General features: G+C 42.8%; 1 long non-coding RNA gene and 1 other non-coding gene across 2 annotated transcripts; both read left to right on the top strand.

The window, feature by feature from the left end:
* Window positions 1-1,805: 1,805 nt before the first annotated feature.
* LOC120658734 lies at window positions 1,806-2,645 on the top strand. Its single transcript, XR_005668824.1, has 3 exons — window positions 1,806-1,845; window positions 1,958-2,092; window positions 2,222-2,645. It is a non-coding gene; the product is annotated as an uncharacterized LOC120658734 (long non-coding RNA).
* An 8,462-nt stretch (window positions 2,646-11,107) lies between these two features.
* On the top strand, window positions 11,108-11,246 carry LOC120663168. The gene has a single exon (XR_005670390.1). It is a non-coding gene; the product is annotated as a small nucleolar RNA Z247 (small nucleolar RNA).
* The last annotated feature ends 4,020 nt before the right edge of the window (window positions 11,247-15,266 follow it).

A 15,266-nucleotide genomic window follows, 5' to 3' on the forward strand; every position in this document is an offset into this window, starting at 1 on the left:
ATCTCAACATACTGATCTCTTGATTTATTCGGTATCATGTAGAATGGAGATACATACTTGCAGAAGAAAGGGATACTCTCACCTCGGCTTCATCGACCCAATTACTTGTAATTGGAGGCTTCTACGTGACAATTCCGATGAGATATTCCAAAACTTGTTCAAGTACATAAGCGTTCATCACAACAAGCAAATGATATTGTTTCCTTACAACTTTGCGTGAGTGATTCCTTCCGTCTAACTCTTTCTATTCTGTAATCGAATTGTTTAAACCTTAACTACCAAGAACTGCCTCCGTATAATCTTGCAGTGAACACTTTGTCCTAATTGTCATAATTCCCGAGAAGAGCCTACTCGTGGTTATGGACTCATTGAGGAGACCTCCAGAACAATACGAAAATCTTCTTAACATGATGAAAAAGTAATTCTACCACTACTCCGTCGATGACCGATAATTTGAATCACTTTGTTACTTGACTATAATTGTTCTAATCATGCACAGGGTTTGGAAAGAATTCGCTAAAAATCATCCAGGTAAATTTGACAAGGAATTGAAGATCAAGACAGATTTTCCGGTACGCGCTTGGATGATTCGTTGCACGATTCATTAGTTTTATTATATATTCATGTAAATACCTGATAATTTCTTCTCTCTTAAAGTGTATGAGGCAGAAACCAGGCACTGTATTGTGCGCATACTATGTATGCGAGAACATCCATGGTCTGGTAGGTCCTCCAAAGGGCTGGACAGATTGGGAGGAGGAAGTAAGTAAAAAAACTTGTTAATATTTGAACTCGTATTTTAATTAGTCGAAATTAATTATCCCCTTTTTCCATAGGTCGGGGAGATGCGCGATAAACTCATACCGGAGGAAAAGATTATGGCGATTCAAGAACAATTCTCCGGATTTATTGTTGAGCAAGTCCTCGATCCAAAAGGCGAATTCTACTATGATGGAATATCTAATATTGACAATCACAGCAAATATGACAATATACGCGTATATATGTAATTAAGAACGAATATAACTTTGTAAATATATATGTGTGTCTATGTATTAAATTTCTATTTATGAGTATGTATGTATTAAATTTCCAAAAGGCGAATTCTACTATGTAATTAAGAACGAATATACCTATGCAAATATGACAGAGTATGTATGTATTATATATATAAGCACTCCAATAATATATGTGTATATATATATATTTATATAATATTGGTCCTAGACATTTTTATATGTAAAGGAATTCACATGTATAGATATGTGTATACATATATATATATAAGTGAATTAATTTATATATGAAAACAATCTAGGAAAAATAATATATAAGTAACTATATATATATGTATATATTAATGGAGATCATACACACTTAATTCCAATAGAAAAGTATAATTGAAATAGAAAAAGAATTGAGAAAAGAAAAACATGAAAAAAAGAGACCTTTTGTCCCGGTTGGTAACACCAACCGGGACAAAAGGGTGCGCCAGCCACGTGGGCGCTAGCTGCACCTTTTGTCCCGGTTGGTGTTACCAACCGGGACAAAAGGTCCTCTTTTATCCCGGTTGCCAGACCCGGGACAAAAGGGCACCCCCTTTTGTCCCGGACTGGCGTTCCCGGTTGGGAAATCGGGACAACAGCGGTTTCCCAACCGGGACAAATCAACGTTTTTGTAGTAGTGCGGGTGACCCGCCCGCCAGCACAAATGGCCATTTGTGCTGGCACAAGAATGCTGGCGGGCGTCCCACCTGCCAGCACAGATATGTTTTGCCCGCCACACCAAATCATTTCTGTGCTAGTGCTAGATTCCTTACTCGTGTTTGGCACCACGGTTCTTCAGGTAGCTACTACGTTTTAGTTTCTTCCCAACTAAAGGCTGCTATCTATTGTTTTGGTTACTTCATATAATCTGCATATGGCCTAATGGTATGTTCTTTTTATGCTTGATTTAGGGATTCCTTCTTGTGAGCTTGACTACGGTGGTGCGCAGTGTCAAGATTCTGGCTCTCAAATCACGTGATATTAAACTTGATATGGTTATTGACTTGATGAAATGCTTTCCATGTTTAGAGAAGTTGTACATAATGGTAAAGTTCTCTTCACTGACAGTTCTCGAGTTGTTCATACATGTTCTTTTCATTGGCTTGTTGCTATGCCAATCCTTTTTACCAGCAATGTGGTTTGAGTTTCCCTATTTTAATCTGCTTGCTCTGCAGTCTTGTATTTCAGGCCGAGAAATGAATTGGTGGCGTCGCAAACATGGGGATTTCATTAAATGCTCTGATATCCGTCTCAAGACAATAGTGTTGGCGCAGTATCAAGGCATCAGATCACAAGTCAACTTTGCCTCATTCTTTCTACTGAATGCGAGAGAGTTAGAGTTAATGACACTTGAGGTTGAAAGTAAAGATTACAATGAGGAGTTTATTGCAGAACAACATGAGATGCTTCAGATGGAGAAAAAGGCTTCAAGAGGTGCACGGTTACATTTTACGGCAAATGGATGTCAGCGTTTTGTTATGCACGTTGACCATATCCGTGATTTGTCTATAACTGATCCCTTTGAATGTAGATGTTAAAATTAGCCTTGGTCGTAACCCTTTTATGATTTTTCCTTTCCACTCTCATTTGGTACATTGTCTCAACAATTGTCTCATGGTATCAAAATATATCTATTGTTAGTTTGTGGTCTATGCAGTAAACAGATTTTACTAGAAATGGTGAAGTTCACAGACAAGAGCTATATATATAGTAGGAGATTGCTGCAAAAGACATTCTTTATTTGGAACTTCAAAGACCAGCTACCTCCTCAGTAGATTATAAAATCTTCATTTTGTAGTACATGTTGCCTAGTAACTTGCTTTCCCGTGTACTGTACTGTAGTGCTTAGTTAGTTGTGCACTTGTGCTTCTCATGTGTCTTTGGTTATGAAATTTGCGTACTTAGCAGCTGACTGTTTTGCTTAATAATCTCGTTAATTTCCTTAGCCCACCCTATCTTCTAGTAGATCTGAGCCAACTTGTGTTAGCTAGATTTTTAAGCATGCCAGGATCAATTTGTTACTGTTGCCTGACCCTTGGGTGCCTTGCGTAGTATGATGCTTTTCAGAAGCTGCAGTATGATACCTTTTGGAGTTGCTGTTCCATTTCTGGGCGTGAAATAGAATTTTTTATGCTCAACTGCATGCCTTTTATTTATATCTTTATTTTCTTTTGGGTCTTAATGCCGAGGCATTCGGGACGTTTGGTAGCCTGGACAACGCTTCAGCCAGGCCCATGGGCTAGTACGTTTGGTAGTCTGGACCGGGACACTTGGCTGGGCCGCACGATGGCGGTCTCATTTGGTTCCTCCGCTGGGGGCCCTGCAGCTAACAGAAAGCAAAGCATAGTCACAAATACTATGAAAAAGCATACTCACACTGATCACAACAAAAGTTATTTAGATGGAGACGTAGCCAAGAAACTACTTCGATCATAAATTACGGCTATAAAATGCTTGCAAAATAAATTAATAAAAATAAAATAGTACTTCAAACCACTTTTGAAGACAAATCTGGCGTACAATTTTCAAAATTTCAATCGAATATTCTTATGATGAGAGTTATTTTTACAGGCAACTCAAACCTACGCTTGTTTTATTTTTTTTTCTTATGAGAAACCTACGCTTCCTGTTACTGACATCTAGCGATGATATTGCTCATTCCTGTAGTTATTCTTTTACCAATCATCTTCTTCGTGAACCTGCCCTGCTTTTCGATTGGCGTGAGCTATATCATGCTAACTCATCTTTCGATTGCCCTGCAGCATTCAGTATAATATTGCTATTTCTTATTTGTAGAAGTCCAAACTCCAGTAATGAGCCCGTTCAAACGCTTCCAATTTTATTTGTTATCTGGAATGAATACTGCTTGACACTGAGCTCAAATGTTGCTAGCACATGTATAGCTTCCCCTCAATAAAACCAAACTTAACTCCATTCTGCATTCGCTAAAAAAATATTTGAGACCTTGTGAAGTTTATCCACTCGGCTAAATCAACAAACCACCACCACTACACAAAGGGGACATTGACCCCTTCATTAGTCCCGAACGATTTTAGGCTCGGAACTAATGAAGGGATTAGTCCCAGGTCCAATAACTATGGGGTGGGGAACTTTAAGTCTCTTTTTAGTCTGATTAGTGTTACCAACCGGGACTTAAAGTTCGGACTTTAGCAGTGATAGTTATTGTTTGCTAAAGTAAGATCATGTGGTTTATGTGCTAATTACGTCCTTAGCAGATCTAACAGTATTGAGTTCTCAATTATTGATGCACATTTAAATATGACAGAAGCAAAGTGTTTGAGACTATGGTAGTAATCCTTCCCCTGTTCTACATACATGAATACACTACGGGATTCCACTCATTTGCCTCGGACCCTGTTTCAGGCACCAGCATTTTTCGTACAATAATAGTGCGTTATGCGGCTGATAGGATTCAAACACACAACCTCCCCCTCAGGTGTAACCTCCTCTACTACTACATCACACTCTCACTTGTGTCTATACTCCATTTTCTTTCTCAATATATTATACTAAACTGAGTGTGAATTGGTTGTTTGAGGCTCTAAACAAATTCAAATTTAAAAGTTGTCAACTACAAAGTTCCCTAATTTTTTGAGATCTACAACTTTTATTTTGGTAGTTTCTCCATACGAGGTCATTTACAAAATTTAAATTTCAAATTTGAGAAATTCAAACTTAGTTTTTTGTTGACAAGATGATATCAAATAAAAAAGTTGTCAACTAGACACATGGGTTGTGATTTAAAATAAAATCTATTATAACTAGATAATGATGTAACGAACATGGCCCCATTTAGGCCATATCAAGTGATTTTGGTGATCGTATGACAACGCAATCAATGGGACTAACGAGTTTGCGAGATCATACTTGTAGGATTTCTTAGGTCCCTTGGATGACGTCCAAACCATATCCGAGACGGGATGTCCAATGCACCGGCGAGACGAGATGTCCAATGCACCGTCGAGACAAGACGTCCAATGCACCGTCGAGACGAAGCGTCCAATCCTCCGCAGAGATATCAAGTCGCAGTGAAAAAGCAGAGATATAAACTAACGTGTCCAAATGACCGATGCGATAAATTGGACAAATACAACAGAAACAGGAGTTTTTCAGTTGGGTCGGATAATCCGAATACACAGGGTCGGATAAACATATCAAAGAACCCGGATTATCCGACGCAGTAAATACAGGCTCGCATTTTGAAGTAGTAGTATTACTCAAAGAGCATGTTTCTAGGGTCTGAAAATTACTAGTGGGTACGGATTATCCGATTGGGTCAAATGAGCACGTCAGACTAAGCATCAGATGATTCACCAGAGAGCCTGTTTCTCGAGTTGGAGAACTCGCTTCAGGATCGGATGATCCGACGTGGCCTCTCTCTGAGCGTCGGAGTAATTGTCTGTGGCATTGATCAGTGAACGTTGGAAAGAATTCAAACAGCCAGTGACACCGGATGATCCGACACATGGTTAAAAGAGGGTCGGACTAATGGCTCAGACAAATGACGTCGGCAGTTGGTTTGAAACTTAATGGCTACCGTGGAGATGACAGTGAGGTCGGATGATCCGACGCCTTGGTCACATAACACATTGGATTATCCGACGCTATGCAAAAAAAAGCAGCAACGGCTACTCAACGGCTATCTGAGTTGGTGGCCTATATAAGTGGCTCTCCACGGTCATTTGAAGCTTGCTGGAGTTCAGAGAAGACCTACACACATCCAAGAACATCTCCAAGCCAACCCAAGAGCAAAGTGATCAAATCCTTTAGGTTTAGCACATCCTTGTAAGTGAGAGTGCTAGGATAGCTCATGAGTGAGTGTAGTAGCAAGGTGTTGTACCTTGTGGCTGGTTCTTGAGTGAGCCAACAAGAATATCTCGGTGAGCCGGCCATCCTTGGAGTCTCGGTGACTCGCTGGCACGTCTTCGACCCTCCGGCTTGGTGTGGAGCGGCGACGACAAGCTTTGTGCGGGGGACGTGGAGACCCCCTTCCTTGGTGGAGAAGCTCCTTAGTGGAACCCGGGGCCAAGGTGACCGTGAGTGTTCACGGAAGAGACTTGGTGGCCGAGAAGCAATACTCTTTGTGAGTGCTTCAACAACGTGGATGTAGGTGTGCCTTTGTGGCTAACCGAACCACGGGATCAGATAAATCCTCGTGTCACAAGAGTTTGTATTCTCTCATCCCTCTTTAAGCTTCCGCATTTACTTATTGCAATCCTTGTTTGCATTTGCTTTCTAGAGTAGAATCTTGATAAGATTGACTATAAGTTGCATAACTCTTTTGGGATGAGGATTTTCACACTAGTTGAACACTAGTTGCACATCTAGATAGCATGATCTTAGTTTAATTTATGTGCAAGTAGTTGGAGCTTGAGGTTAAGGTTTTTAGTTTGCCTAATTCATCCCCTCCCCCTCTTAGGCTACGGCACCCGATTCCTTTCAAATGACAAATATTTATTTTAGATTATGTGTCAGGATGTTTAATAAATGAAAGAGAACGTGAGATAGATAATTATATTATTAGTTATAAGCTTTATTTTTATATTACGAAAGTACGGTTTGATAGGCTAGTTTGTTCTAACAGATTTGAAAACAACTTGAAGTTTAAGATATAAATATATTAAAAAATTTGAATCAGCACACCTTACCGATAAGTATGTTGCCACTGTAGTGATTTGTGGCTGCTGCCACGCACAGCTCTGTACCAATACCACTAGGAGAGTAGCAGCAAAAACATGGAGTTGGCCCACTTTGACTTTGGTGATGGACGAAAACAAATACTTTCAAACTCATGCGGAGAACAGAAATTGTTTCAAGCTATAGATTAAGAATAATTTGTCACCCAAATGATATATAGTCTGTACAATGAGGCAGTGTGAGCGTGATCGGCCAGGGTCACCCCAACTTCATGTATTTCTGTTTTGCAAAACACAGTACAGATACTCACATACGTGCATGCACTGCACGATCACATCTATGAATACATGCATACAACCCTAATCCAATTAGCGAGGAGACTGAGCCAGTAGATACTCGAGATTGACGAAACACAAGTTAAATTGGAATAAATTTAGAAGGATATTTACCAGTCGAGAGCTACGATCAGTCACTTTCTAAATTTTGCATGTAAAAGCCTGAAACAATCTGTTTCATAGCATTATTTTTTGCAAGTGTTACATAAATGGGTGATTGGTTGCCTTGATTCAGCCTGGCCAGGCCCATGGGATGCAATTCTATCTTGATTAGTTGCCTAGATCATCGGTTGGGCCTGGCTGTGGAGATGCAAAAGCCGCTGGCGAGCCTGGCTCGGAAGATGCAGGCAAATTCGGCATTTCCCCCGGGCCTGGCTCTGGCCATGCATGATGCAGAGGTTACCATGCAGCCAACCAAACAATTTCACCTAAGAGCCTGGTTAGAAATAAACAGGTAACCAATCACAGCATGGTTGCATGTGCTCGGCCTGGCCACCGAGAGCCTGGCTCGTTGGTACGAGCCTGGCTCACTTCAGCCTGAAACCAATCACGCCCTAATGTATCGGCCGGCGGTATTTTTAGGCGTGCGGAACGGCTTCCTTTTTGGGAAATACGTAGGCAGTTTTCCCTTTATGGTAGTTTTGTTCTTACTCTCTATTATTCAGGAAGCAACATACCACCCAAAGAAATATGCGGATTTTCCCAGATGGACAAACACAACCACAGCCTTGGTTTTCACTGACAAACTAATTGAAATTCAAAAAAATTACTCATGGTACATGTGTACATACAAATCCACTATTTTGTCTAAAATTTGAGAACCTGATCTACAATTTTAATCAGGATTTCCCAAACAGATCCACTACTGCCTGATCTAAAGCTCATTGGTTTCGGCAAAATCACTCGGACGGGCAGATTTAGATCTTGGTTGTTCTTGAAAAACTGCATAAACAGATATCCAGCAGTTCACATCAGCCTTATGTGCTGGATTTGTTACAATTTACAAAAACAACATGAATCACTGCACATAGCATTTCTCCTTCTTAACAGTTGAAGTGCCTAATATCTACTACCATATGACCTTATCTGGCCGGGTTCCCCTCTCACTACTGAATAATTTCTGTGACCTGCAATGTAACAAGGAAAATGGAGATGGATTAGAGTAACTATAGTGCAAAAAAGAATAAAGATGAAAAGTTGCCTACTAAATTATATTGTTTTGCTTCGACGTAACCATGTGATTACCTGATGAAAAAAGTAAAGAAAATGCCTACGAAATTGCATTTTGGCATAGTTCTAACCACATCTTTTACTGATGGAAAAGTACAAAATATGATTGCTGGATTACATTGTTTTGCCTAGTTCAAAACCACAACTATATTATTGCTAATTCAGAACCATGTTATTGCCTACTAAAGTATATTGGTTTGTCTAACTTAGTAGCATATTATGACCTAATGAATTACATCATTTTGCCTAATTTACAACTGTGATATGAACATCATCGATGTATTGGTGAGAGAAACATCGGAACAAAACTAATAGAGAACACAAAAGAAAGATCTCATGGTGATGCTATAGAATTACTGAAATGTAAAACAAGTGATAAAATCAAGGAATGATATCAATATTATTTTGGAGGAAAAGGCCTAAAAACCAGCAGTTAATAATGTTGCCTTGTAATTTTTAGTGATGCCTAAACACATGTTGGAATTTTGCCAAATAGTTATAAATAGACTTAACAAAGCAAACCAAAAACATTCCTAACAAATTTATTCCTTTAAAAATACATAATGTTGTATTGCGCCCTCTGCACTGTGCCGCCCCACGTGGTCCAGGAGTTGGGAAGGTGAGGTCGAGAGGAGCGAGGAGGCCGGGACCCAGCCGGTCGAGGGGCTGAAAGGGAGAGAAAGGGAGATGGTGGCGGAGAAGTTTATCTCTAAAAAATAGCTAGTGAGTTTTGGCGGTGAGTGGAAAAGATGGCCACTCAATGATGAACGATGGATAAGTATGCTGTGCAGAAGAGCAAAATTATGGCATGCTTACAGGAAGTCATTACCTACATAAAAATTCATAGCCTCTTTGTTCAGAAATAATTATCTATTGCTTGAGATAGAGATGGGCTAAACAGGAACATATTTTTATTAATATATTCTATTATAAGATGCATGTATAATATAAAAAGTATAATATTTTGGAACCGCTATTGAAGAAAAATTTTGTACATTACTATTTTCAATACGTCTTATTACTATATTAGAGTGTTTGAAGAGATATGGATAACCAAAGTCTCTTCGTACATGCAACTCTTACCAACACTTGTTTTTTAACTATAAACGGAGTACTAACAAATATATGGAAAAGTTCTTGCAAGACGTAAGAAAACAAAAGCGAGTAATATATCTCAATTATGTGTCATTGCTGCTATCAAGTATCAAGTGAGGACTGGAGTCGATCTGGATGGTTTGCAAGACACTGAGCATTCTATTGTTGGAATATAAAAATAAAGCACAACCTCACCTCTTCCCTTCTATGCCCTGTGCACATTCATAGGACAATATATAGCGATCCCTGGTGCTCATGTGATGTATTGCGAGCGGCGTGCGGCGGCGGCACCCGCTGGCTGGGTGTCCATTGTGCTCCTTACCTCTTTGCTATTGGTACGTGCGTGCACCCCTTCCCTTCCACCTATGTTTTTACCATCGAAGCAAATTGCGTAGATAAGCGTGGAGCGGAACGTGGTGGCAGTAGATAAGAGAGCTGGCGCCGCGGACGAGATGACATGTGGCTGCGGCTGCAGCAAATGAGAGAGGTGCCTGGCTGGAGATCAGAAGAGCCTGGGTGAAGCCAACCCCATGCATGGAGCCTGAGCCCTGAGGAGTCGAGTAGATCTGGGTGCAGGCCCTGCGTCCGATGGGCTAGATGGACAGATGGCAAGCATCTGGACTAGGGCTGCAAAGGAGCGGTTTTGCATGCCGTCTGCACCAAATTTTGTTCGCATTCGGTGCCAAAAGGTCAGGGTACGTGACCACCCACAGGATGCAATGCACCCTTCCAATACTTACCTTATTCTCCCACCGCAATTCATTTCTCTTTCCCACCTAACACAATCGTGCCTTATAGCTTTCCCCCTCCCTCTGCCTTACAAGAGACATCTTCGGCGGCGGCTTGGCCCGCCTCCAGATTCTCCCACCGAAAGTTCTTTCTCTTCCCCACCAAACACAATCATGCCCCTGCAGCCTTCCCCCTCCATCCACCTCACAAGAGACATCTTCGGTGGCGGCGTAGCACGCCTCCAGATCCACCCCTGTTAACATGTATGATGTCTTATTTGTAACAACCAACATCAAATCTGTTATGGTTGAGATATAGGTTCTAGAAGAGGTAGTTTGTTGTACGAGCTGTTGTAATCCGGTCAAGTAGTTGTAGTCTATCTCAACCTTTAACAGATTTGGATGTATATCTTGTAAGCCACGCAAGGGGCGTTTTCTTGCCTATTTAACAAAGGTGCGGCCTCCTACGGGAGGTTCAACGCTTCCCAAAACTTTCACATGGTAATCAGAGCCATCCTCTAATCAAAGTTCATCCATGTCGAGCTCCACCACCAGCGCCGTCCTCCCATCTACTTTCGGTCATCCCGTGACTGAGAAGCTTTCCAAGTCCAACTATGCTCTTTGGAAGCTGCAGGTTCTTCCTGCCATCCGCGGCGCACAGCTTGTGCAATATATCGATGGATCTTCTCCCGCTCCTGCCAAGGAAATTGATGGAGGACCAGACGGCAAGCAAAAGGTGCCAAATCCAGGATACACGATCTGGCTGGCCTATGACCAGCAAGTCTTCAGCTACCTCGTCGCGTCGCTATCACGCGATGTTCTGAAACAAGTCGCCAGCTGTGTAACCGCAGCAGACTTGTGGAAAACCTTGGAGGAGCTGTTTGCATCCCAAACTCGGGCACGTGCGGTGAACACTCGCATCGCACTGGCGAACACGAAGAAGTGAGCAACATCCGTCGATGAGTACGTCGGGAAGATGCGTGCTCTTGGTGATGAGATGGCGGCGGCCGGCAAGCCCATCGATGATGAAGAACTTGTCTCCTACATCTGCACCGGCCTCGACATCGAATTCAACCCGGTAGTATCTGCTATCCTTGCTCGTGTTGAACCTATCAGCGTCACCGAGCTCTACAGCCAACTTCTTGCTTTTGAGCAACGCATGGAGCTACTCCACGGATCAACCTCGCCATCAGCAAACGCTGCCACCCGAGGTCGAGGTGGCTACAACCGTGGCCGCGGCAATGGCTCAGGCGGTCGCAATCGTGGCCGCGGCAACGGCTCTGGTAGACGAGGTCGCGGCGGCTACAACAACTCTGGCAGACCCAAGGTGAAGTGCCAAGTCTGCAAGAAAGAAGGTCATTCTGCTGTTGATTGCTGGTACAGGTTCGATGAAGATTTTGTCGTCCCTGAGGAGAAAAGCGCCAACACTGCGTCCCACGGCTACGGCGCTGATTCCAATTGGTACACAGACTCGGGCTCCACTGATCATGTGACGGGGGAACTTGACAAGATGGTGATCCGAGATCGGTACACCGGCGGCGACCAGATTCACACTGCAAGTGGGGCAGGTATGGACATTGCACATGTTGGACGTGTTATTTGTCGTACTCCTGAACGAAATCTGTTCCTTAATAATGTCCTTCATGTTCCCACAGCCAAAAAGAATCTTGTTTCTGTCCATAAACTTGCTGTTGATAATAAAGCCTATCTAGAATTCCATCCTGACTTCTTTCTTATCAAGGATCAAGCAACGAAGAGAACCCTTCTGGAAGGAAAATGTAGGGGAGGCCTCTATCCTCTACCGGCCAACACTCTCAAGAATAAACAAGTGCTTCACGTCTCTGGTGCCACCAAACCTTCCTTGGAGAGGTGGCATCACCGGCTTGGCCATCCTGCTTTTCAAGTTGTTCAGCAAGTTATCGAGAGGAACAAATTGCCTTGTTCCTCTGAGTCTAAGTTAGGATCAGTTTGTGATTCCTGTCAAATGGCCAAGAGCCATCAGTTACCTTATCAAAAGTCTTTGAGTAGATCTAGTTTTCCTCTAGAGCTTGTTTTTTCAGATGTTTGGGGACCGGCTTGTGATTCCTTTGGACGTTATAAATATTATGTTAGTTTCATTGATGATTATAGCAAATTCACATGGATCTATCTCCTCAAACATAAATCCGAAGTCTTTCAACGATTCCATGAATTTCAAGCTCTAGTAGAAAGGCAATTCGACAGAAAAATTCTTGCTCTCCAATCAGATTGGGGGGAGAATATGAGAAATTAAATTCCTTCTTCACAAAAGTGGGGATTGCTCATCTTGTCTCGTGTCCACACACTCACCAACAGAATGGTGCCGCTGAAAGAAAACATAGGCACATCGTGGAAGTAGGTCTCTCCCTCTTAGCACAATCCTCTATGCCCCTCAAGTATTGGGATCAAGCTTTCATGGCTGCTACCTACCTGATCAATAGAACCCCGAGCAAAGTCATAGATCATTCCACTCCTCTGGAACGTCTCTTCCAAATGAAAACTGACTATAGCTCGCTTAGGGTCTTTGGTTGTGCTTGTTGGCCCAATCTGCGCCCATATAACTCTCACAAGCTTGAGTTTCGATCGAAACAGTGTGCCTTTCTGGGGTATAGCAATCTTCATAAGGGTTTTAAATGCTTAGACATATCATCTGGCCGTATATATATCTCACGAGATGTAGTGTTCGATGAAAGCATTTTTCCCTTTTCAAGACTGAACCCAAATGCTGGGGCTCGCCTCTGTTCTGAACTTTTTCTCCTGCCATCCGATCTCTTTCTTCCTATTGGTTCAGGTAGTACACAGATGCATGACAACGAGCACAATGTCCTATCAAATAATGCTTCTGACCAGCTGCCCAGATTGCAGGTTGAAACAGGAGAAAATGCAGAAGAAACTCACGATGATTTTGTGCAGACTCAAGCTAGCACGGAACAAGAGGAGGATCTCCCCAGCACAGCAGTACAAGGCTTGGGTGCATCCGCTGCCTCAGATCATGGGATGGCAGGTTCACCGGACTCCGCACAGATGTCGCCGACCTCTCCCTCCGCGCCACGACAGTCCCGGACTCCTGCGTCGCTGGCACCCGTGTCCCCGGCGCCGGCGACCGTTGTGCCGCAGAACAATTCGCCCGAGCCACACGAAGGATCAACTGATACTGACGAGGAAATCGGCACGACTGGTGAGTCCGGAGTTCTCCCCGTGGATACTGCAGTAGCTCCGGCCACAAGCCATGCACCAGCTCCGGCCACAAGTCGTCCAAGCACGAGGTCTCAAAGTGGCATTCGCAAACCAAAGACCTACACCGACGGCACAGTCAGGTATGGCATGCTCTCTGTCACTGGTGAACCAAATGATTTAGCAGAAGCGTTACATGATAACAATTGGAAAAGTGCCATGGATGCCGAGTTTCTTGCTCTGCAAAGAAATCAAACGTGGCATCTTGTACCACCAAAAGAAGGGATGAACATTATAGATTGCAAGTGGGTGTATAAAATCAAGAAGAAACCTGATGGCAGCATTGATCGGTACAAAGCTAGGCTAGTTGCAAAGGGTTTCAAGCAAAGGTATGGGATTGATTACGAGGACACGTTTAGTCCCGTGGTCAAGGCAGCAACAATTAGATTGGTACTCTCCATTGCAGTGTCAAAAGGATGGAGCCTTCGCCAACTGGATGTTCAGAACGCGTTTCTTCATGGTGTTCTAGAGGAAGAAGTTTATATGAAGCAACCACCTGGGTACCATGATAAACAGTTTCCAAATTATATATGCAAACTTGACAAGGCACTTTATGGTCTTAAACAGGCACCTCGGGCCTGGTATCATCGGTTAAGCGAGAAGTTACAAGATTTCGGTTTCAAACCCTCCAAGGCAGATACCTCTCTCTTTTATTTCAACAAAGGCGATCTAACAATGTTCATGTTGATTTACGTTGATGACATTATAGTTGCTAGTTCGTCACAAGAAGGTACAGATCGGCTTCTTCAAGCTCTTAAGTCAGATTTTGCTCTGAAAGATCTAGGAAAACTCAGTTATTTCTTAGGTATTGAAGTGTCTTGTGTGAGCAACGGGATCATTCTGTCTCAAGCCAAATATGCTGATGATATTCTAAGGAGAACAGGAATGATGAACTGCAAGCCGGCCAATACACCCATGTGCGTGACAGAAAAATTATCAGCGTTTGAAGGACCAACGCTTGGAGTAGAAGATGCAACTCGGTATAGGAGTATTGTTGGGGCACTTCAGTACATAACTCTCACAAGACCGGATATCTCTTTTGCAGTTAATAAAATCTGTCAGTTTCTGCATGCTCCAACTACAACACACTGGACAGCAGCCAAGCGGATACTAAGGTACATCAAGCATACTGTGAAACTAGGGCTGAGAATAGAGAAATCCTCGTCAACTCTTGTGAGTGGTTTCTCAGATGCTGATTGGGCAGGATGCGTCGATGACAGACGCTCAACAGGAGGGTTTGCTGTTTTCTTTGGGACTAATCTCGTTTCATGGAGCGCTCGTAAACAAGCTACTGTGTCTCGGTCAAGCACAGAAGCAGAATACAAGGCCATGGCAAATGCAACGGCCGAAATCGTTTGGGTACAATCGCTTCTTCAGGAACTTGGGATAAAATCTCCTCCTGCAGCTATGTTGTGGTGTGATAACATTGGTGCGACCTATCTATCAGCGAATCCAGTGTTTCATGCTCGTACAAAACACATAGAAATTGACTATCACTTCGTCCGGGAAAGAGTTGCACAGAAGCTTCTGAATGTTCGGCTTATTGGAACAGGTGATCAAGTGGCAGATGGTTTTACCAAGCCGCTGACAGCTAGCAAGTTGGAAGAATTCAAGAGCAATCTTAACCTAGGATCACCAGGCTAAGATTGAGGGAGGATGTTAACATGTACGATGTCTTATTTGTAACAACCAACATCAAATCTGTTATGGTTGAGATATAGGTTCTAGAAGAGGTAGTTTGTTGTACGAGCTGTTGTAATCCGGTCAAGTAGTTGTAGTCTATCTCAACCTTTAACAGATTTGGATGTGTATCTTGTAAGCCACGCAAGGGGCGTTTTCTTGCCTATTTAACAAAGGTGCGGCCTCCTACGGGAGGTTCAACGCTTCCCAAAACTTTCACAACCCCCACCCCGCCTCCTTCA

This window comes from Panicum virgatum, chromosome 2N (genome assembly GCF_016808335.1).
Source record: "Panicum virgatum strain AP13 chromosome 2N, P.virgatum_v5, whole genome shotgun sequence".
In the NCBI taxonomy this organism is placed as follows: Eukaryota; Viridiplantae; Streptophyta; class Magnoliopsida; order Poales; family Poaceae; genus Panicum; species Panicum virgatum.